The 26042-nt window shown below is 37.4% G+C and overlaps 1 pseudogene across 2 annotated transcripts in view; it reads left to right on the forward strand.

The window, feature by feature from the left end:
- Positions 1-1688: 1688 nt before the first annotated feature.
- LOC149530956 (ATP synthase subunit delta, chloroplastic pseudogene) overlaps positions 1689-26042 on the forward strand; it is a 39242-nt pseudogene continuing 14888 nt past the window's right edge. Inside the window, exon 1 of one of the 2 annotated variants that reach the window (XR_016358598.1) lies at positions 1689-1727. The product of XR_016358598.1 is annotated as an ATP synthase subunit delta, chloroplastic pseudogene, transcript variant X1 (transcript). The remainder of the gene's footprint in view (positions 1728-26042) is intronic. The other variant, XR_016358599.1, reaches the window with a different exon arrangement.

Consider the following 26042-nt stretch of genomic DNA (forward strand, 5'->3'; position numbering starts at 1 on the left):
CATAGTAGATCCTAATGACCTAAGAATTTCTAATTGAAGCAACTCTGGGGGTAGAGACTGTATGCTAAACCAAGTTGGTAACATAATATCTAAACCTTCTTCTCTACAATCCGGAAACTATTCTACAAATTTAACAGCGTAACCTTTGAAAAAACACTCAGAAGCAAAAATAAATTATTTCTTAACATCTTCATCCATACAATGCAAATAAAGAATTCTGTCTGAAAGGTGAGAGATACTTGCTCTTCGCAATTTTTCTCTAGCCAATTAGAGAGCTTGGGAATATCTTTTTTGGGGCCATTCCAAAAAGCGAAGATTCTGACCTTTTGACATTTGAGCCATTTGCCTTCACATTCCTTATTGTTGATAATAATATGATCTTCCATAATTGATGAGGTCAGAAAACCAAGATGCCTACTAGGTTTGGATGAGTCAATAGAGTTCTTAATCACGAGTCTTTGATGGGGGGGATATATGAACTAGGAGATGCACCTATACATGATGGATCAGAGATCCCTAACTTATTAGAATAGAATTGATCTACCAATTCAAACATACAAACCTTTATTGGTTTATGGGATACATTGAAGTTGTTACGACGAGAATACTTTGTAAGATTAAAGACCCTAATCTAGTTGTCTAGACTATCAGTGGTAAAAATAATCGGTTGAGATCTAAGTATCCCCGTCCATCCTGAGGAGTTGTAAGGAGATTTAACCTTGGAACATCTAAGCTTAGATTGCTTGTTCATCTGCCTACTTGATTCCTCCTGTGACAAGATAGTAGCTTCATGGTGACTAGGGTAAACCTAGTTTTCCTTCTCCTCAAAATTTTCCAGAATGGCGTATTTATTCGTTGTTTTGACCATGTATTCCGATTTCGCCGTGGCAGGGAGATATTGAAATTTGATCCAGCCCTTCGAATTTGTGCTTGAAATGTTTCTTGTCTATTGCTACGAATTAGGGTTTTTGGTCTTGTTTCAAAATTTGATCAACTGTCCGCCATTTTAAAATGCACTTGTAATAATAGCAATAGAAAATTATTCAATCTTGAAAATATAATATAACATAAATAATAATAATAACAATAGTGATCTTATATAAATTTAAGAGGCATATCATCTCATACCTACTAATCAAATTTTCTCCCTAAAGTCAACTAGATATCTCCACAATGATATCATAATCATTAGAATGGTGCACTAGACATTGTAAATTCGAGGGACTACCTTCCAATAAATAGTACATTTGAAAACTTCCCAAAAAAAATATTTTTTATAAATGTACCAAAAATATGAAAAAAAAACTGTATTTAAATTTAAATTTTTTTTTTTTTTAACGAAATTCTTCATTTTTCAGTACATTGCTTATGGAGCACACTTGCCTAAAGCCCTGCCCCTACTATTATATATAATTCCCCCTTTGTTGGGGAAACTTAGTAATGTGTTCGGAAACTTAGTAATGTGTTCGGAAACTTGATAGCACGTGCTCCAATTTTCACCTCACGTTCTTCTGAGATATCCAGTTACTTCGATAACTACCGACGCATTGAAACACGGATCATGTTGTCAACGAGGAGTCCTTATTGACCGTTCGATGTGCTTTGGACACCCTTCACCGTGAGATTATCTACAAGTTTTTTGTGGTTGGAAAAGGGAAATATATACGTTCAGGACCTAGCTCTGCTCTGTGTATGTCTGCAAACTGAAAGATTGAGAAGGTATCAAGGTAGGTTTTTTAATCTATGGATGGTTTTTGTTATTGTAAATGTAAATGTAAGGGAACTGAAGTTATCTCTCTGACGATTCCTGTTGTTTTTCCTGATGCTTTTGGTTCCATAGGCTCAAGGTTCTTTGTATGCATATGCATCATTTTTTTCATGAAGTTAGAATAAAAGTGAAGAGCTGAAGAGGGGTTCAAACCCACAGTGTCTATGTTTTCTTATCATACATTACAGAAGTGTTGAAACACCTTATGGCATGTTGGGTATGACACAAGCTACTTTTATTGGTACCTAAAGAATTTATAGATTTTTAGGTGGTGTCCAAGAGGTTGTGGCGTAATTATAATGGAAGCTTTTTATAGATCGTGGCTCAACTTGAGATCAGGGATAGATAGTGTAATGGATTGAAGTTGCATTGGAGCTTGGCCCATATTTTAAAATATGAAATATGTGGTCCGAGGTAGGTTTACACAGTGCTAAGGGCTGCCTGTAATTTTACCAAGATTTAGCATTCAATAAGCTAGGCGATATGATACAATTGCACGTTGCATTTGTGGTTGGGCTACATTTTAAAATTCTAAAGGATTTGGTTCAAGGTATCTTTGGGCAGTCTTAAGGGTTGCCTGTAAGCTTACTTGAGATTTAGTAATTGTAAGAACCAAGTCCTAATAAAAAATGTCCATTCACTTGAGAGCAAAAAATGCGGAAAAGAAACCAATCACAGCTAGCATTGAAAAGTCAAAATCTCATTTGTTATCCATTAACTAAATAAATAACACAATTAGTTTATCAACAAATTCAGCATAACACTAAGGTGCTGATTATATCACACGAACATTATATCATATGAGCTATGGTGCTGAATTATAATGTATATACATCACTTGCCCATCATATACATGAACATTAGTACGTTACCAACTTTTAAGTTTACATTATCCGAAAATCAAGATTACATCAATTGAATGTTACCGAACATCATCGTTAAGATGAAGATACAAGATCATAAGATAGATTCTGAAACTTGACAGGTGTTATGAAAGTGCATCCGGTCTCCAAAGCCATCAGACGTCGTCCACCTGCTATTTGGGACAGGAGTGTGGCCCAAGCGCTTTTACCTCACCAACCACTGAGTGTTTACTCCTTCGGGATTCTTCCTAAAATGAAGAATGCCCCGACCTTGGCACGAGAAGCCTAGCTTCCTGGAACAAGCTAGATCAGATGGATCCAGTGCAGCTGTGAAACATACTACATACATCCATGTGTCCAGCAGCCTAATCATAGAATGTGGCAAGGAAAAAGAAAAGAGCACTAGACAGCTGAACATTTGCAGTGAAAGAAAATTTGTAACATATCTACCCACATGTATATTTCTTTTAAAATAAATCACATCTACACATATGCAAGATAAATTGAGCATGGTCACACACATATGCTACATGTTAGAACAACATACTTAAATGCAATAATAAATGGCTTAGCCAAGCACTAGATTCACTAGTAATATTGAAAGGAGAGACAAAGCATAATGAATCCTACATTTCAGATCCTGACAGGTTGAGAGAAGCAAATCACAATGCATCCATCCCACCCTCCCCAATTGCCACATTACACCCTTCCATGAGGTAGCGAACATCATACACACGACATCAAGGAAGAATAACCGAATCACAAATCTAACTCAATCATACGCATCTTGATTTGTTTATCACCTAAATTCAGTGGTTTATTCTACAACAGTTGCATTGAAATCTGTAGGTTACATTCCTTGTGGCTAATACAAAAGTTTCAGTATGAACTTGGTTCAGTTGTGATTACAAATACAGCCAACTTTGCATAAAGAAAAATAGTATGTCATAAGTTTTAATGTATCAATCTAGCAACTAGTTTCCGGCTGAAGGTAAGCCTTCATTTTCTGATTATAAATGCAGCAGTAATAACATTTCAAATGTATGACCGCATCTTCATTGATAACAGCATCTCCTTCTCTTACAAGTTATCTAATTTCATTGGTAACACACCAACATTCTAACTGTATTTACTGTTGATTTTATCATTCAAATGGATTCTTCTTTCTGTTTACAGGATACAAAGGAGTGGAAAGGAATTTAAGTAAGAAGCCCCTATGAAGTTGCTTGCAAGTATATGCAACAGTTAAACAAAATTTTATGCTAAATTCAAAGTTCTACCTAGATTCAGATGCTGCCATTTGTATTTCATCAGTTTAAGCTTCCCAAGAAGAAAGTACATGATACTGAATGCACAAAAAGAAGTACATGGTCTGTTTGTAGGGAATATGTAAAATGTTATTCTCTATCACAATTTAGAGGGATTTCTGTAGTAAGTCCCTACAAGGAAAATACAATTCGTCTTATAAGATTTCTGGTTTTAGAACCTACGTTCCAGCATGCTAATACTTCCAAAACCCAAAGACAAGACTTCTTAAAGACATTGTTTATGTGATTTCCTTGTTATTCCAACATGTTTGGTGTTTCAGTCTGACAGGCTTTAATTTTGATTATAATGCAGCTGCAGCCAAGCAAGATTGTTCCAACAAACAATAGCTTTGACGTAAATGATTGCCTACAGATTACAATTGGGAAGTTTATAGTTATGGACCTCAGCACATTGTTCTTCAATCCCTATTCGAATTAATCCTAGCTGTACCAATCTACAACGTTTTAGGTTCCAAAATTACCCAATCCGACGGTTCTTCTGGTATATGAAAAGTTCAAATACATCATCAGTTTGCTGTTAAATGTTATGGCAAAGGAGAAATTTCTAAGGTCACACATTAAGATGCATCTCTAATGGACAGTTGTTCATTCAACGAAAGCAGCTCTGAACTTTGAACAAGATATAAAGGATTGTACTGTGTACATGATTAACAAACAACATACGCTTAATAACCCAAAGCAATACGCAATAGAATGGCATTTCAATTCCAAACGAGTTTCCTAGGCAAAGAGTGATTGAACCAAGGAAAAGAACCTGATTCAAGGCGGTTGTGGCAGATGTGTGCCCTCCTTCTAGCTCCAGCCGTTGGTGCTCTTCCTCCAGCTAGAGCCGTTAGTGCTCTACCTCCAGCTACAGCCATTAGTGCCCTGCAAAGCAGCTCTGATTCAAGGTGGATGTGGCAGACGTGTGCCCTCCTCCTTCACCTATGCATTGTTGTACTTCCCAGAACCTTAAGCTACCGATGCTGATGCGGGTGCGGGGTGCTGATGCACGGATGTGAATTTTTTTTTTTTTGGGGATTTTGGATGCGTTTGGGTGTGTCCATATATACATATATGTATATATATCCACTATTAATTTATTCGAAATGCAAGAAATATACAAAAATAAACCATTCCATATGTATGTGTGTGTGTATACACACACTAAAATTTATGAGAAATGCAAGAAATATACAAAAATAAACCATTCCATAGCATGATGCTTCACCATTGATAGTTCAACTTCAAATTCACTAATCAAATTTAGTCATTCAAAATCATAAGGATTCTCAAGAAATCCACATTCTCATCATCATCAATTAAATACATGCTAAAATTGACATCTAAAAGGTGTTTTGGTTGTGGGTGCTTTCTAGATGGGCCTAGATGCTTCCCAGATTCTCCTAGGAAGTGTTGATGTGTGTTTTATGACCCACCAAACAGTAGAACAAAATATCGAAATATCTTATCCTCTCTTGAATAAAGTCTCGTGTATGCTAAGATTGCTAGAAGATCATACGATGACTTCAAGGTTCCTTTAATGCCAAGCCTTGACTGTGGATAAGATCGGTGGTTGATGTGATTTGCTGATGATCACAAGGGGCCTTACGTGTTTATTCAGATTCGTTTCAAGCCATACTGGATATGGGAGCTATCTTAAGGTTTTGCAATGAAGTAATTTTTTGGAGTTATCACAAAATATGCAAAAATTCAATAAGATAGGGTTTAGGAATTCTATTCTAATCCTAAGGGTAGTGATAACAACAAATAGTACTCTAGTGGACAAGTTCCTCAATTTACCAAATTCCGCTTCGCTAAGTTATACTACAACTATACGTGAACCGGTGAAATCTTCAAGGGTTATGCCAAAGATTTTCATATCACCACATACACCATCATAAAGAACAATGTATACGAATGATAGAAGTTAAGCATATGCATGAAAGGGGTTCAGGCTAACTTTACACAACGAGTTAGAATCACTAAAATGTCAAAAGTATGAACCAAAGGAATTCATCAATACACCATCATATTCTTCATTGTAATCACCACACATGAACTAGGCTAAACTTAATCTAATTGAAGAAATTTAGGAGAACAAGCAAGCACTAAGAAACATCAAGTATTCACCAAGCTCCAATGAAAACTTTATTATCTCAGTAGCTCATAGCAACAATCTCATAAAAATCTCTCCTTACAAATGAGAAATGAGGCCTTTATATACGTCCTCGATTACAACAGGTGGCCCGAATGATCACAATAACCGGTGGCCAAGATCGTGCCACATCAGCCCTAATTGGGATTAGGTCAAAGGAAAGGAATCTACATTAATGCAACAAGGAATCCACTACTGTAGCTGGTAATAAATGCCCATTGCCCACTATGCATGCTCATTTAGGAAAGAGTGGGGTGTAATAAATGATCCCTAAGAACACCCACTATGCACTAAATGCATCTATCCTTGATTCCCTCGCCTGAAGGAGCGAAATCAATCTAACACTGTTTCCAATGCTCTGTACTGATGCTTGGTGCAGATTCTTGCTTGAATTCTAGAAGTGCAATTGCTCTTTCTGCTTTTTCCAAGCTTTCATCCCAATTTGGTAGTAAGTCCTTAGTAGTGTGCATTGTATTTGAGAAGATGGAGAAGTTCTCAAAATCATCTCTTTCATAGACATTTAGTTGAAAGAATTCCTTTGATTTGACTTTCAGATTATCAGTTGTAATTTCTTCTTCGACCAATCTTTGTGATAACAAGGATGCAACTGCGTTCGATATTCCTTGCTTGATGTTGTCAACAATCTTCTTCCATCGACTGGATTCACTGGTAAAGCTCTCGAACATTTCCTTAGCTATGATCACTGCACTGTACCATCGAATAAAATCATAGACATCCCCCTCGCTAATAACTCGACCATCGATCAATTCTTTCTTTGGGGTTTCCACCAAATTCTGAATGTCGGCAATCACCTCTGCTTCGTAAATATGCTCATCCACCCATGATTTCTCCATGCATTGGATCTTGGAGAGTGCAACTAATGCCCTATTGTGCACTTGCACTAATTCTTCTGCATGTTTGAAGGCTAGCTCTTTGATTCCTTTGATCCAAACCTTTGCACCTTGAGCAGTTTGCTTGATTCTATCAATATCACCTACCACTTCAATGGAAACACCTGTTGGAGGGACAAATGATGGACCTTCCTCTCTTACTGGATGAGGCAAGTTATTGATCTACTGACATAAGGCCCTAATTTCTCTTTTCTGTTTTTCGTACCCTTCTTCCACTTTCTTCAGCCTATCCTTCAAAGTCTGTGTAGAGTCATCAAATTCCTCTAATATTTGCTCTCGGGTGGCTTGATCAAGATTTATTTCCGTAACATGATATTCATTTGGAGCAATCTAATTTTTGCCTTTGTGAACTATGGGAGTCGCAATCCGCAAGATTTTGGATCTTGATTCTCCTCTGATGAATTTAGTATATCTTGTTGCTTTCCCTTGTTCTTCCGATCGGATTGATCGGTCCAAAATTTCCTGTAATTCAATTGCCGGATCAACCTCCCTTTGTTGACGCAATTGAATTCGTTGCCTCAACCAATCCAGAATGGGTATACTTTGGTCTCCCGGAATCACCACTTGCTGTTTCCTTTGGACTGCTCGGATGTCAATCTCCTCTTCACCTCTTGGACTGTCCACTGTAACCTCAAGAACAATGGCCTCAACATTTGGAGGATGTATTGCTTCTGCTGGAGTTTCTTCCTCTAGTGGACCATCTTCATTATTAATCATTTCCCGCTCTAAGGTTGTAGTGAGACTTTCCTCTGTAGGGATATCTTGATCTCTCCCTCTTTCTTGCATGGACTTTTCATAGGCATTTATACTTAGTCTATCATGAATTGGCCTATCCAAATTTTCTTCTCGCTCAAATCTCCTTATACTTGTCCCTGTATCCTGCCTTTCAAATGTTTCTATCTCTTGAACACTTGGAGTGTGACTCGGAGAAGAGGGAGCATTTTCATGTTTCTGCCTCTTATTTTGAGGTTCTTGGATGACTTCCTCAATCCTAGGACGCTTTTCTCGAGGTACCTCTTTCCCTTTCTTGGTTCCTATGTCCTCAGATGGAGTTCCTCTTTCCTCAACAGTCCCCTTAGATATTTGTCCTGATCTTTCATCCCTAAGTGGTCAATGACCAAGCAACCTATATGTGAATCAATTAGCTGGTGCAGCTAATTTTTCAAGCTTATGCTCAATCCACCACCTCGTGAAATCTAAGACTGGCTTTGAAAGAGTTTCTAGATCTGTAACTTCTTTCCTCTTCCAATCATATGATTCAGCTATTTCTGGATTGAATCACTTTTGCATAACGTTTGGGTCCTCCTCCATTTGATCAGCAATGTTGCATGATCTAATAATGTTCAACAGTAATCTTGAATGCATCTTCTTCCTAATCTCATTCTCATCTGCCGCATTTGCCCAAAAGTCTTCAAGGTGAACGTTGTGTTGGTACTTTGATCCTCCTACTGATGAGATCTTGTTGTAAGGATCAAAATCATTCCTTTTCGAATAAAGCGGAAGACGGAAGAAGTGGAGCTCATCTAATGATCTCTCTCCACCCTTTAGACATGGGCATACCTCAGTTTGCCCTTCTCCTATGGAAATTGGGAACTATAATCCCAACTTCTTCTTCCCTTTTTGAATCTTGTCGAGTAAGCTCTAACAAGACCATCTTGTCCGTTGGGTACCTGGGAAGTTTGTATGGCTCCATGGAGAATCCTTGAACTCGGATGTATGAAAAGGTGGGAAATTGAATGAACTAGGCGCCATATTCTTTGACCAACTTCATCGCACCCACTGACAATCTTATATGTAGCCCTTTTTGTAGTTTTCTTACTATGCGCATGGCAAATATATCGTTAACCCTCATGTAATCATCCTTTGAATATAAATGCAACTGTGGGTAGCACTCATGGACTTTGAGGTGTTGAGTTCCGCTTCCAATCGGTCCTTTGCATCGTAGTCCCTCATAATTCATTCTCCGTGCTAGCATGTAGATTACATATGAGCTCATGTAAAATTTCCTTGTATGCTCTAGATTCATCAACTGTTCATTTAGATTATCACTTATGAGCCCAGCCCAATCTATTTTGTCACCTTCCATGTAGATTACATATGAGCTCATGTAAAATTTCCTTGTATGCTCTAGATTCATCAACTGTTCATTTAGATTATCACTTATGAGCCCAGCCCAATCTATTTTGTCACCTTCCTCCATCACCTGCTCAACAAAATACCACATCCAAGATTCAAATCTATAAGAATGAGGCATGCCAAATATGCGACTCAACATCATGATCATGTCGCTATATTCCCTCTGCAAGTTGATTCATACTATCTCCTTAGGAATCTTGGAATGATGTGATCTATTCTTTTTCAACCATCTTTTGTTGATTATTTCATCACAGAAATGGACTCCGGAGGTGTATATTCTCAATGCTTGCTCTTGTGTTTTTGTGACCATCCTTGGGTGAGAAGGAATTCCAAACGCTTCAGAAATGGATGCCGGAGAAAAGTCTGCCAGAATATTTCGTTCAAAATCCCTGATGGTTTTGTTCCTAGGACTGTAGTGTTTGGTACATTCCATAATCAACTCTGGATGTTGAAAAGAAGGATGGAAACCAGCTGCAGCAACAATTCCACTTCTCACAATCCTTGTGGCTAGGTGTGTTGGGTGATGATCATTGTATCCAAGCATTCTCCGGTTAAAATCTTTCAAATCGAGGCCACTGAGGCTTGTATCTCCGATTTCTGCCCACTTTGACACAATTTTTGATTCAGAATAGAATCCTCTCCGTTCATTCTTTATCAATTGTCCGCGCATTTGTCTTGTTCCCCTGGGTTCTGCCATTCTCCTTTCCTGCAAAATAGAAAATGTCCACACATAAGACTATGTAAAGAAAGTATAAAAAATAGATACAACTTGTCCATAAGACAAAGATTTTGGATTTTTGCCAAAATTTCCATACTCTCGAGATTCACTTAATATTCCACAACTCACTGAAAAAAAAGTTCCTTCCTGATAGGATTCAAAATCCTTTGTCACAAATTTCTAGAAAACTCCTTAACAATTTCGGAAATTTCCCCAAAAATCTTCTTTCTCAACTCTTTGAATTTCCCTCCTATTCTCAATTTGCTCTTCAAATTCCTATGTGAGAAGGAATGAATGAGAGGGCTTTTTATATGAGTCATCCCTCAAAAAAGATGTCTTTAAAGTTGTAGGCTAAAATTTGGTAGTTGCTTTACTTAGCCATCAAGGTTTCCATCTTTTGTGCCACTTGTCACTTTTTACTGTTTGTTTCAAAAAGTTGCCATTATTGATGCTTTTAGCTTCAGGATGAAACTAAGTATTCCTTTATCCCATTTTGATTTTTTTTAATTTTTTAATTAAATATCAATTAAAATCAATATTTAATTAATTTTCATATTTTAATGAAAAATCAAATTTCTTTCCAACTTTTCTCCAATATTTATTTTTTTAATTATTAATTAAACAACCCAATTAAATATCAGTAAAACTAATATTTAATTTTTATGTAAATCTGAAAAAATCTCCATTAATTTTTGTTTTGCTTTCAATACACATTCCTGTTCTCTCTAGATTCTTTTTTCTTCCTAGACCCTTTCTTGCTTGGCCATATTTTTTTATGTGCTTTATCTTGAGCACGAGATGACAATAGATAACCACTTTGGGCAAGAGGGGTACCAGCTGTAACAACTGCATTTACTCCAGATACATTGTAACATGGATCGATATTATTATGTGGGTAAGCAATAGGCATCTCCTTGTACCTCATTTCAATTCTCCTAGGCATAGTGCTTTTTCTAGAAAATCTAGAACATGGAGATTCAGCTGAAGAATTCAATTTAGGGAAATGAAAGCTTTCACCTTCTAGTACATTATATGTTTCATATCCTTTCACCATATTTAGTCTTCTATGAAGATCACAAGTATCACGGCCAGTTGGAACATAAAACACATGAGGAGGAAAAAGGTCAAACTCCACACTGAGAGGTGGACCATCGTCTCTGTATTCCTCTCCCAATTGTTTCTTCACAACAATAATGGCTACATGTTCATAATTCTCTTGTAATTGTGGATCCATATGAAAACCCTCTTTTTTCTTCCTCATACCTTCCATTCCACAGCGGTTGCCATTGTGTGAAAAACATCTTGTTGCCTTAATTTCTTTAGGATTTCAAAAGGGCAATGAGGATTTCTCTTGTGAGGATCTGGCAAAAGTATGTTTGATATTATCACGATCTCTAAGCTCTGATGGCACGAGAGCAGCGGAAAAATTCGTAGCATTCGTGGCTTGTGGATTTCCTGATTGCTTAAATGTCAAACAGCTCTGATGAAAAACTTCTTTACCTCCATGAGGATAATCTTGATCAATTTCTTTACCTCCATGCGGAACTTCTTTTCCATTGTCAGAAGCTTCTTCATTCATAGCATTTTTATCTCTCGTCCTTCTATGAGCGAACCATGCCACTACCTGCTGCTTAGACAATCCCAACTGTATGGACCGTTGTGTTCTCATCGCTCGTGAAGGATACTTATTTTCTCCATAAAAATCCTCCAGCAACTCAACTTGGGAAGGGGTCTTTGTTGGGAAAGGCGTTGTAATACGGAAACTACAAACGGATGAGATTGCATAATCCTTTTATTGGTCAATTGACAGGTGTTTGTCGCAGTTTTAAAGCAGTCATGGATTGATAGGTGTTTGTCGCAATTTTAAAGAAGATCATGGAACACTAATCCAAATAATGGGGGCATACCATCACCATTGGACAACCCTCCATCTAAGAATCGCCCAGCTGATAAAGTTTTCTTAGTAGAAGCCACACTATCTGGATGGTGTAGATTACATGAGACTAGTCAACATTTCTGAATTACAGTGTCATGAATTTCAAAGAGCAACAGATATTTTTAAGGGAGAAGTGAGGAACACTGCCGCATCTGAGAATCCTCCTCCTACGGGATATGAGATAGTGCCCGCACCAAGATATGACCAAGCATTGGTTTTTGATGATTTTAAGTTTCCTCCTCCTGATTCTCAGGATTACATGCCAATACAAGCTAATTAGAAATTCCCACCGGCTTCAGCAAATGGTCCCGTAGAGATATGCCATGTTATCAAGTTCCACCAAAAAATCAACCTCCACCAGTATCCCCAAATGAATCACTACATAAGGATGGATTTTTATTCCCTCCTTTATACAATAGTGTCTTGGTGGAAGGGACAAGTGAAGTGCAAGCTTTTCAACAAACATTTGGTAATACTCTGATGAAGACATATCAAAGGAATTATAGGAACCACGAGCCATTAACATTGTCAATTCCTCCAAATAACTTTTCAACTCCTCTACATCCTAGTGAGAACAATAATCCTGAGCCTCTCAGAGACTCACTTGAATATCGACAACTCACGAGCTCTCAAGGAGATAGAGGCCAATCTTCCATGATGAATTCTTCACAAAGTGATAACAAAAAGAATAATCTTCAATCCTCCGCTCAACAAGAAGAACAAAGGCAATGTGAAAATCCAGGACAAAAACAGAAAGGAAGTCCTCCTGGAGAGGAATTGAAGAGATTGAGTTCTTATGTATTAGAGGAATTCAAGAAAATTAAAGTGAGTCTTCCATTATATGAATTGATGAAAGTTTCAGAAATTAGAGATACATTGTTGGGAAGTTTCAATGACACCCCCACGAAGACTGTTTCTCAAAATGTATCACATCTTCCAATAGGGGTATCTAATGTCCAACAATACAATTTTGCACAAAACACCAATGTTGCAGATGATGTATTGCCGTATGCATCTAAGCTTTCTCAGAATCCTTCCAGTTTCATTGGAATGGTACAAAACTCTCAGGATGATCAGAAGGTTACATCAAATGGACAAATATCCCCAAAAAATCTACCACCGGAAATGATGATAGATAATTCTCCTGTAGTGGAAAGTTTTGTGACAACACAAAATGGGAGAAATTCTGTACATAACAATGAGACATTTGATTCGAAAGTGCAAAAGCCAGTGGTTTTTTATCAAGGAAAGGACGAACCTGCACCTTTCCTAGTATCTATTAGAATTTTTGGGAAAATGTTACATAATTGTTTAATTGATTTTGGTGCGTCAAGCAATGTAATGCCTTTGGACATATGCAGAAAATTGGGATTGATTCCACTTCAGACTGACAAGAAGGTTACACAATTGGATAAAACTGAGGTCCCAGTCGTGGGAGAGTTGAATAATATTCACATGCAATTAGCCTTTGATCCACGTGTTCAAAGTTGTATTGATATATCTGTTGTGAATATTCCTGAGGGATATGGCATGCTTCTCAGTAGAGATTGGGCAAGGAAATTGAATGGTTATATTGCAACAGACTTTTCACACATGTGGCTTCCATGGAAGGGAATTCCCAATCAGATAAGGATAGAGAGCACTCCAAGGCTCCGATTGTTGATCATTGAGTATGGCGAACATAATGAGATCTTATTCATGGAAACCACTTTGGGATCATATGTTCCCAAAACTGGAGAGGTTCTAATGTTGCAAGGTTACAATCAAGGGGGATGTCCTGATGTGACTCCAACTTTCACTAAGGTACCTGCTTGGATGATTCAGAACCATCACTGAATGAAGGAATGTTTGAGAATTTTAGGAATTTTGTCCTAAAAAGCATTAAGTAGGAAATTGAATTAGGAAAAGATGCATCCATTCAAAATTTGTTGTTACCCAACTGGTGTAGAATACATAATGCTTTTCATTTTGAGATATCATGCACCATGTGCAAAGATGCAATTGCACAAGTATCCAAAATGGTTCCACAAGCATGGATAACAAAACATGTGGCCAAAGTGAACTCATCCTATATGAAAATTTTATAGCCATAATAGGAAATAATTCAGGAAGGCGAAATAGGACAAGAAGGACATCATAAAGAATCCAAGGATTCAAAAGTAAACCCACCCATAGAATATGAAAATGATCAAGTATGGACCCTATCCTTCGATGGATCCAAATCAAAGGAAGGTAGTGGAGCTGGTGTTGAACTCATTAGCCCAATTGGAGAAACTTATTTGGCAACACATAGGTTGCAATTCCCATGTACTAACAATGTGGCTGAGTATGAGTCATTGGTCATTGGATTGCTCCTTGCTATCCAAAAGGGTGCCAAAATCCTACATGTACGTGGAGATTCAGACATAGTCATTGGACAGGTACGCAAGAAATATACATGCCACGATAAAAGATTGGGTCGTTATCGCAATAGAGTTTGGGACCTAATTGAAAGCTTTGATGCTTTCAATATTAAAAGGATAAGTTGAACAAGCAATCTAGTAACAAACTCTTTGGCTCAATCTGCAAGTTCATTGGAACCATTAGCCATGGATTGTGTGAAGAAATTCACAATTGAGCTGACTTCAGTGCCATCAGTCCCTGACAATGTCACCAATTTTCAAGTGTTTGAGGATGATAAGCATATCCTCAATTTTCTAACAAGCTCGAGGGTATTTGAAGCACAAGTCATAGATGAAGGAGAACAACAAGAAGCTTAATTTGAAATCGATGAGATTATGAATTTAAGGACAAATACCATTCCAAAAGGAATTATTGAACTAAAGAGATTTTTTGATGCAAATAGACTAGGTTCCCTCAAGTACCAAAGTACCGAAGGAGGGGAATGTGAAAAGGTAAACTTGGGAACGAGAGAAAATGTCAAGAATGTATTAATTGGAAAAGTTTGTACTCCCATGGAAAAGGAGGAAATATTGAAGCTTATGAAGGAATTCCCTGATGTGATCGCTTGGGGATATGAAGATCTGAAGACATATGATACATCTCTCATCACACATACTATTCCATTAAAGCCAAATAGTAAGCCGTTTAGACAAAGGAAGAGACCAATAAATCCATTGTTAGAACCACTAATACACCAAGAAGTGAAGAAATTATTGTCGGCAAGAATTATATTCCCAGTTCGACACTCAATGTGGGTCGCCAATTTTGTCCCTGTTAGAAAGAAGAATGGAGAGATAAGGTTGTGCGTGGATTTCAAAAATCTCAATAGAGCTTCAGAGAAGGATAATTATCCAGTGCCATCATTAGATGAAGTGATATAAGTTGTTAACGGCTTTCAAATGATGTCATTTTTAGATGGTTATTCTGGATATAATCAAGTGATGGTAGAAGAAGAAGATAGACTAAAGACCGCATTCACAACTAAATGGGGTACATTTGCTTATAGAAGAATGCCTTTTGGTTTGATCAATGCAGGAGCCACTTTTTAAAGGGCCATGGATTATGCTTTCAGAGATTTGGTAAAGAAGTGCATCATCATATACATGGATGATCTCACGGTGTTCTCTCGATGTAAGGAAGATCACGTCAGTGATTTGAACAGAGTATTTCAAAGATGTAGAAGATATGGGATTTCCTTGAATCCAAAGAAATGCATGTTTGGTGTCACTGAGGGGAAATTGTTAGGACATGTGATATCAAAACGAGGAATCTCAATTGATCCTGAGCACATCGAAGCAATATCGAAGATATGATTGCCAGCTAGTCAGAAAGAATTAAAGTCATTCTTTGGGAAAATTAACTTCGTAAGGAAGTTCATAATTGGATTTGCAGAGATAGTAAGGCCATTAAATGACATGTTAAAGAAAGGAGCAAGGATAGATTGGACACCTACAGCAAGAAAGGCATTCGAAGAAATCAAACAAGCAATAGTGGATGCTCGTGTTTTGTTGAGTCCAGACTACACCAAGCCTTTTTATGTATATTCCTTTACCTCAGAACATACTTGTGCAACTATCCTCACCCAGAAGGCAGATGATCAGGATGAACATCCTATTGCATTCATGAGTTCACCCTTGAAAGATGCAGAATTGAGATACCTGAATGTTGAAAAACAAGCTTACGCTTTGGTAAAGGCAATAAAGAAATTTCGACATTACATCCTAAGAAGCAAGGTTTATGCAATAGTTCTTGATGCAGTAGTGAAGACTTTGCTAATGCAGAGTGAGTTGGGAGAAAGAAGAGGAAAGTGGATGACAATCATTCAAGAATATGACATGGAGATACAACCAATGAAGTTGGTACGAGGACAAGCTCTAGCTCAAACCTTGTCTACAACCGGTCCTGGGTTAGTACAATAAGTATGTGTTAGAAGAAGTATCTCCAGATGAATGGTATGATGATATTGTTCATTACTTGCTGAACCATAAGTCTCCATCACACTTGAATTCTGTTCAAAAGCATTCATTGAGAATGAAGAGTCAAAATTTTATGCTTCAAGGATCTATGCTGTATAGAAAGAACCATGATGGGGTCTATTTAAGATGTGTTTGAAAGGAAGAGGCCGGACACATCATTGAGCATTTTCATAGTAAATTTGGAACCAGTCATGGAAGTGATTTGGCTATGGCTCATCAAATATCAAGAGCAGGTTACTATTGGCCAACATTGTTTAAAGATACTTATGAACATGTGAAGACTTGTCACACATGTCAGATAGCTGCGACACCTGAAAGAAATCTTGCTATGCCACTACAACTTGTTATTGAAGTAAAACCATTCACAAAATGGGGATTGGATTTCATTGGTCCCATCAATCCGCCATCTTCAGGACACCACCAATATATCTTGACTGCTATAGACTATTGCACTAGATGGACTGAGGTTCAATCGCTAAAAAATTGCACAACAAAGGTTGTTATCAAATTCTTGAAGAAAATATCATTACTAGGTTTGGATGTCCCCATGCATTTGTATGTGATAATGGGCCAGCATTTAGATCTTTGAAGTTCTCAAACTGGGCATTTGACTATGGGATCACACTAAAGTTTTCATCAAACTGCTATGCGCAAGGGAATGGATTGGCAGAATCAACAAACAAAAATCTATTGAGTGCAATGAAGAAGTTATTAGACAATAATCCTAGAGATTGGCATACACAGCTGAGATTCGCACTTTGGGCGGATAGGATCAGAATAAAGAGTTCTTTGGGGACATCTCCATATCATTTGGTATATGGACAAGATCCAGTTTTTCCTATCCAATTGAGGATTCCAACATTATGATTTATGCAAGATTTTATGGAAGGAGAAGATAGAGTGCAGACACATTTGACTCAATTGTTGCACTTGGAGGAAAAGAGAGATGAAGCATTGGAAAAGTTTGCTAAATATCAAGGAGTTGTCGAGATGGTTCGACAAAATGGCAAAGGTTAAAGAATTTCGAATTTTAGATCTGGCACTTCGTCGGGACAAGGCACATGAAAAGAAAGGTGGACATGACAAGTTTGACAATCTGTGGAAAGGTCCTTATCAAATTTCTGAAATTTTGGGAGATAATGTATTCAAGCTTAAGACTCTAACAGGAAAGGAAGTCCAATTGCCCGTCAATGGGCAATTCCTCAAGCATTATTTCTACCCTTAGGTTTCCTTTGTGAAGCCTAACTTGTACATAGTTAGTTTAGGTTTTCCTTCGTGGTGTGTTTTTTCTTTCCTTTTAGTTAGGTGGGGGTTTTGGTTTGTCTCCCCTCTCCTGTTCAGGAGTTTTGACTTTGCGTGATTTGGGTTTCTTTCCCTTGTTGTTGGGTTTTTGTTTTCCCTAAGTTGTCTTCCTCAAGTGGTTTGGTTTTCTTTTTGCTTTTCTTTTGGTTTTGGCTTCAGTTTTGGCTTTTGCTAGGTAGCTTGTAGTTGTGAGAATCTCTTTTTGCAAGTAGAGTGGTGTAGTGACTCGGTTACTTCATCTGAAAATTTCACTTAGTTTTGTTTATTTCATTTCTTGGATAACTGTTATGAAGAGCATTAGAATCTTGGCTATCCTTCATATATTTTCAGTGGGTTGGAAAACATACTTGACTTGGAAGGTTAATCATACATTGTGTCTTGACACTTAAACTCTGAGTTTGCCATATATTTCACACTTTAACTATTGCTCTAAGTCCATTTATGTTTCTTTGGAAAAGGTCATGACTCGTGAAAATTTTAAAATCTTGCTTCAGCGCCACTGTAACTCCTAAACCCATGGTAAGCTTCATTGCTTACAAGCCAAGAGAAAAGAAAGAAATGAAATACCAATTCAAAAGGAATATAAAAGAGAAAAAAAAAAAGATGATATAATAAGATTGGCTTTGGGGGTACGCGGATATCTCCATAGGTGTTCGAAAGAATAATTCGCCGGAAGTGTAGCAATCTCCGTTGGTTTTACAGTGACAACTCCGTTGGGGCTATGGACGCCTGGCTGGCAGCGAGGCAATGTCTAGGATGCTTTTGAAGTCAAGAGGAACCAATAACTTGTCATGATCAATCCTAGGATTTCTGAGTGGTCTTGTTGAGCTGGAATTAATACATTTGCACACACTTAGGTTGTTGCAGAGTAAATGTGTTTTGATCCAATATATGATTATTCTCCCCTTTTGAGCTTGTTTTCTCTCTTATTGGTGACATAAGATTGAGAAACCAGAGATTCTGAGTTTGAATTAAGTTTTATCCTTGAAATGTTCGTAACATTTCACCTGTGGAGTCGCCAGATGTTGTGACCAAGAGTCACCATCACCCATGCCTAGGACCCCTGCTTTTCAAAACTACGTCATCTGTAGATTTCCTTGTTTGGCGGAGCGCAAGTCAGCCATCCACATGAAATGGTCAAATCCTCGACTGTTTTAAAACTGTAATTTCCGCACTCCTTGGAGCGGGATTTCACAAAAGTGCAAAAATATTTCGTGAAGGACAAAATCCTTCATACGGTAAAATCCCCACTCCCGCAAATTGTGGAACGCATAATTGAATTGGCTGTGGAAAGTTTCCCTTGGAAATTTAATCCATGACTGCTTTAAAACTGCGACAAACACCTATCAATCCATGATTGCTTTAAAACTGCGACAAACACTTGTCAATTGATCAATAAAAGGATTACACAATCTTGTCCGTTTGTAGTTTCCGTATTGCAACGCCTTTCCTAACAAAGACCCCTTCCCAGGTTGAGGTGCTGGAGGATTTTTATGGAGAAAATAAGTATCCTTCACGAGCGATGAGAACACAACTATCCATACAGTTGGGATTGTTTAAGTAGCAGGTAGTGGCATGGTTCGCTCATAGAAGGACGAGAGATAAAAACACTATGAACGAAGAAGCTTCTGACAATGGAAAAGAAGTTCTGCATGGAGGTAAAGAAATTGATCAAGATTATCCTCATGGAGGTAAAGAAGCTTTTCATCAGAGCTATTTGACATTTAAGCAATCAGGAAATCCACCGGCCATGAATGCTATGAATTTTTCCGTTGCTCTCCTACCATCAGAGCTTAGAGATCGTGATAATATCGAACAAACTTTTGCCAAATCCTCACAAGAGAAATCCTCATTGCCCTTTGGAAATCCTAAAGAAATTAGGGCAACAAGATGTTTTTCACACAATGGTAACTGCTGTGGAATGGAAGGTATGAGGAAGAAAAAAGAGGGTTTTCATATGGACCCACAATTACAAGAGAATTATGAACATGTAGCCATTATTGCTGTGAAGAAACAATTGGGAGAGGAATATAGAGATGATGGTCCACCTCTCAGTGTGGAGTTTGACCTAATTCCTCCTTGTGCGTTTTATGTTCCAATTGGCCGTGATACTTGTGATCTTCACAGAAGACTAAATATGGTGAAAGGATATGAAAGATATAATGTACTGGAAGGTGACAACTTTCATTTCCCTAAATTGAATTCTTCAGCTGAATATCCATGTTCTGGATTTTCTAGAAAAAGCACTATGCGTGGGAGAATTGGAATGAGGTACAAGGAGATGCCTATTGCTTACCCACATAATAATATCGATCCATGTTACAATGTATTTGGAGTAAATGCAGTTGTTACAGCTGGTACCCCTCTTGCCCAAAGTGGTTATCTACCATCATCTTGTGGTCAAGATAAAGCACATAAAAAAATATGGCCAAGAAAGAAAGGGTCCAGGAAGAAAAAAGAATCCAGAGAGAACAGGAATGTGTACTGAAAGCAAAACAAAAATTAATGGAGATTTTTTTGGATTTACATAAAAATTAAATATTAGTTTTACTGATATTTAATTGGGTTGTTTAATTAATAATAAAAAAGAAAAATATTGGAGAAAAGTTGGAAAGAAATTTGATTTTTCATTAAAACATGGAAATTAATTAAATATTGATTTTAATTGATATTTAATAAAAAAAATAAAAAAAATCAAAATGGGATAAAGGAATACTTAGTTTCATCTTGAAGCTAAAAGCATCAATAATGACAACTTTTTGAAACAAACAATAAAAAGCGACGAGTGGCACAAAAGATGGAAACCTTGATGGCTAAGTAAAGCAACTACCTAATTTTAGCCTACAACTTTAAAGACATATTTTTTGAGGGATGATTTATATAAGAAACCCTCTCATTCACTCCTTCTCACACAAGAATTTGAAGAGCAAATTGAGAATAGGAGTGAAATTCAAAGAGTTCAGAAAGAAGATTTTTGGGGAAATTTCCGAAATTGTTGAGGAGTTCTCTAGAAATTTGCGACAAAGGATTTTGAATCCTATCAGGAAGGAACTTTTTTTTTAGTGAGTTGTGGAATATTGAGAAGTGAATCTCGAGAGGAGTATGGAAATTTTGGCAAAAATCCAAAATCTTTGTCTGATGGACAAGTTGTATCTATTTTTTATACTTTCTTTACAGTCTTATGTGTGGACATTTTCTATTTTGCAGGAAAGGAGAATGGCAGAACCCAGGGGAATAGGAGAAACATGCAGACAATTGATAAAGAATGAAAGGAGAGGATTCTCTCCTGAATCCAAAATTGTGTCAAAGTGGGTAGAAATCGGAGATACAAGCCTCAGTGGCCTCGATTTGAAAGATTTTAATCGGAGAATGCTTGGATACAATGATCATCACCCAACACACCTAGCCACAAGGATTGTGAGAAGTGGAATTGTTGCTGCAGCTGGTTTCCCTCCTTTTCAGCATCCAGAGTTGATTATGGAATGTACCAAACACTACAGTCCTAGGGACAGAACCATCAGGGATTCTGAACGAAATATTCTAGCAGACTTTTCTCCAACATCAAGCAAGGAATATCAAATGCAGTTGCATCCTTGTTATCACAGAGATTGGTGGAAGAAGAAACGACAACTAATAATCTGAAAGTCAAGTTAGAGGAATTCTTTCAACTAAATGTCTATGAAAGAGATGATTTTGAGAACTTCTCCATCTTCTCAAATACAATGCACACTACTAAGGACTGACTACCAGATTGGGATGAAAGCTTGGGACAAGTAGAAAGAGCAATTGCAGTTCTAGAATTCAAGCAAGAATCTGCACCAAGCATCAATACAGAGGAATTGGAAACAGTGTTAGATCGATTTCGCTCCTTCAGGCGGGGGAATCAAGGATAGATGCATTTAATGCATAGTGGGTGTTCTTAGGGATCATTTATTACACCCCACTCCTTCCTAAACGAGCATGCATAGTGGGCATTTATTACCCACTACAGTAGTGGATTCCTTTCCTTTTCCCTAACCCTAATTAGGGCTGATGTGGCACGATCTTGGCCATCGGTTATTGTGATCATCCGGGCCACCTGTTGTAATCGAGGACCTATATAAAGGCCTCATTTCTCATTTGTAGGGAGAGATTTTTATGAGATTGTTGCTATGAGCTACTGAGATAATAAAGTTTACATTGGAGCTTGGTGAATACTTGATGTGTCTTAGTGCTTGCTTGTTCTCCTAAATTTCTTCAATTAAATTAAGTTTAGCCTAGTTCATGTGTGGTGATTACAATGAAGAATATGATGGTGTATTGATGAATTCTTTTGGTTCATACTTTTGACGTTTTAGTGATTCTAACTCGTTGTGTAAAGTTAGCCTGAACCCCTTTCATGCATATGCTTAACTTCTATCATTTGTATACATTGTTCTTTATGATGGTGTATGTGGTGATATGAAAATCTTTGGCATAACCCTTGAAGATTGCACCGGTTCACGCGTAGTTGTAGTATAACTTGGCGAAGCAGAATTTGGTAAATCGAGGAACTTGTCCACTAGAGTACTATTTGTTGTTATCACTACCCTTAGGATTAGAATTGAATTCCTAAACCCTATCTTATTGAATTTTTGCATATTTTGTGAAAACTCCAAAAAAGTACTTCATTGCAAAATCTTAAGATAGCTCCCATATCCAGTATGGCTTGAAACAAATCTGAATAAACACGTAAGGCCCCTTGTGATCATCAGCAAATCACATCAACCGTCGATCTTATCCACAGTCAAGACTTGACATTAAAGAAACCTTGAAGTCATCGTATGATCTTCTAGCAATCTTAGCATACACGAGACTTTATTCAAGAGAGGATAAGATATTTCGGTATTTTGTTCTACTGTTTGGTGGGTCATAAAACACACATCAACAGGAAGCACATTCTGGACTTGTGGATTCTTGCTAGATGCGTTGCAGTGCATCCACCAAGAACCCACAGTTCCAGGATGTGCTTTCAGGGAGAATCCGTGCAGCCTCCTAACGAACCTAAGCATCTGGATGCATCAGAACCAGCATCTGGCCATTTCAGCAAAGAATCGGTAACTAAGCCAAAACCTTCTATTTTCTTCCTCCTTCCAGCTGCAGATGCCCCCCTTTCCCTCACGGATCATGGTTATATGTATCTTCCTTTGTAACTGATCCAATTTGAGGGTCTTTCTTTTTTATTAAAAAAATGAAGTTCCCATCAAAATAAAAAAAATTCCATTCATATATCGTTATCTAGGAAACAAAACGAAAAGGTATTTTGCTTAACACGTATTTAAAAGAAACAATGCTATGGTGGTAAAATATAAAAATGTTTAAGTGCAATTATTGCATAAAAATCAAGATGTGAACACCTTTTTTTTCATTTTTCCATTGTTATAAATCACTCAACATTTAATTAACATACTAACAATACATTTTTTTAATGCCACATTCCATTGCATTAACAAAATCCATATGAGCATTTTAAGTATTAAGCGAAACAATATGACATCAAATAACCATGAACTCCTAAGTGGTCTGTGTGTGGCCGCAAGATCATCTGACGCATACCCTTCCGAGAGGCTAACCCTCTTTACCTCAGCCACACTCTCGTTGTGTCAAACCTTGCATCCACTCCAACACTCGCAACCTAAAATGAGTCAGTATCCATCAAATTAATATCTGAATTGTCATCATGAACATCATAACATCAATGTAATAATACATACATTAATATCCTCAATTACTTCATCATCATGTAATCTAACTCATTACATCATCAGCGTAAAATGAAGCCCATTATATCATCATAAAATAACTTAAAAACATAATCACGTTTAACATTAAATAACATAATGAAGACATTTCAATGCATTAATTATTCATTTAAATCATCCTAATTAACACATCATAATGCAGTAGTTAACTTAATCATTAATTTAAGCCATGTTAAACAAGGTTGACCAAGTTAAAACTGACAAGGTCACCACATAAGCAAAGACCAGGAAAGTCACAAAATGGGACACGACAGTAAATCAAAACAATATGCCCAAAATATCCATGCATTGGCAGAGCATTTCCAGTACATCCAAAATATAGAAATCCAACTTCCTAATACTAGTGTTACTGTTTCTGTCATCAAATGACATTTTCTTGATATTAGGGCTGCTAGTGATATTATGGTTGGAGGTTCCACTTGAGATTAAGACCCATACTGGTAACCAATGCATAATCTTTATCTTTCTCAGCCGATGTCCCCCAACCAGAGTACCTTGTATATAACAGTCAAAACTGTTCAATCCACAATTAAGAGATGTACAGTACTAGAAAAATTGTGAAACAGTTTTGAAGTTAAAAAACTGAAGAACTTTGAGAAATCCAATATGCCTTAAACAACACATGGCTTATAGGCCCAAAAACTAGGAAGGCATACCCCTTTTGGATACTAAATGTTGTGTTGATTAAAAGTCCCTTCAGATCAGTAAAAGTGGCCATAGAAAATGAGATAAATGAAAGAAAAGTGAAATTGGCCGCACATAAATACCTCCTTGGAACATAATCAGACATTATCTTGTCTGGGGTGCCTGCCTGGTTTAGTAATATGAGTGCCATGTTCGATCTGCTGGGCTGCCTTGACTACGTTGCCCGCTTTATATATCCCTCATGCTTTATGGCCTTCAGAGCACCATAGATGTCAGATACAGTCTGCTGCGTCCATTTTTTTAGAGTTCTCATCTCCTCATGCTGCATCTTCGCACCACAGATTTCACCTATCAGAACATTTTGATATCTGAATTCTTGCAGTCCCCAGTAATCTTATAATCTTTCACTTTAACATTACTTGCCTACTGTAGTGACATTTTGTAATATTCCCAAATTGGGATTACAGAAAACAATATCTCCAAACATATGGTTCAAAAAAATTTGAAATTTTATTTTGAAGTAAGATATTCTATAATAAAATCAGACTTAGTTTTAGATTACCGATCTGATTTTCTTCGAATATATGTAAATTTATTAGTATTTCTGAGTATTGAAAAGTAATAGGAAAGCACTCTAATTTTGCCATTTTCTTTTCTTTCTTTTGAGAGAAAGATGATTAAATGTATGCAGATTTAGACACGGATACCTCAGAAATGTCTTCAAACTCTAGGCGTCCTTGCCAATACTCCCAAAAAACCAATGTTAGGCCTGGTTCATTTGTCCATTTTGTTGCTATCTTTCAATGGTACTTGGAAATATGAAGACATATTATTGTAGATTATCCAAATTTGAACATGCAACTTTGAAACTCACCTCCAGATTGGCCTCCAAACCTGATAGAGAATCGCAGCTCTGAAAATGATGTGCTAGGGTATTTAGGGTATCACAAACCTAAGCTCTTCCATCAAAACACACTCTTCTGACTAAGGGAAGCCCATACGTCTCTCTGAAACTAGGGATACTTCGAAGGTTTTAGTCTTTAGACATTAAGCCGAAGATTGCAGCAGCAATAAATAATGAACTGATAACATAATGGGCTCTAAAAGAACCTTAGAATGTTATATAATGACTCCCAAAAGGATGAATTAACCTCAGCTCTTGATCCTCCACCAACTCAGTCCATTGTTCCATATTAAAACCCTAAATATGAAGCAAAAAGGTCCTCAAAGTCCCATGCCCCCTTGGCCTTCTTGGCACATCTAAAATAACTTAAAGTACATGTTACTTCTTTTGGTTAGAAGTCACTTAGGTTGCATAAGAAGATGTTCCCATGTAATGTCCCCATTTTAGCAGTTGACCAAGTATGTGCGCGTTAGCCTTGTTCTACATGGTCCCGAGGGCTAACGAAGGGTTTAATGGGATCTTGGAGTGTTTTGGCCTAGTCATTTCCAGTTTGGGCCAAAACGAAGTTGATTTACTTAGTTTCAGGCATACTTACTATTTTTAGTAAGTCGGCAGGACACAGTGCAGGTCAATTTTGGTGATTGGACTCGATACTCCTCGGTGAGAGCTTTCCGATGAGCTATCACTCGCATTATTCGGAGTCCGATTGCTAATACATTTTAATGCCTGAAGTTTTATTAAAGTAACGTCTAATTTAATTGTAAAATATTAAAGTGTTACTTTAATATATATTTTATGGTGATGTGTACCCAAGGGAGACATAAGGGGTATTTTAATATATGTTTTATATTACACATCTTTTATCCCACATTGCCCATATGAGTTGAGGGGACCCGTGGGAATAGAATAAAAGGAAGCATTTGTGGCTTCATTAGACAGGTTGAATATGAGAAGAAATTGGTGTGTGAGTTGCAGCTTTGTTTTCGGCATTTGAGGACGTCTATCCTCTCTTGTAACATTCTAGACGTCATTCCCTTGGGGTTTGGCCTTTGGAATTCTTTCTTATTGGCTTCATTATCAGGCAGTTTAGTTGCATTTCCGGCTACAGGCAGATTTGATATTTTGCTCATATCTTCTTCACTACTTGTCCGACGCTTATGCCGCTTGGAGGGAATGGTATTATGAAGGTAGTGGAC

Source organism: Cupressus sempervirens, chromosome 11 (genome assembly GCF_028749045.1).
Source record: "Cupressus sempervirens isolate cs-2001-9-10 chromosome 11, ASM2874904v1, whole genome shotgun sequence".
Taxonomy (NCBI): Eukaryota; Viridiplantae; Streptophyta; class Pinopsida; order Cupressales; family Cupressaceae; genus Cupressus; species Cupressus sempervirens.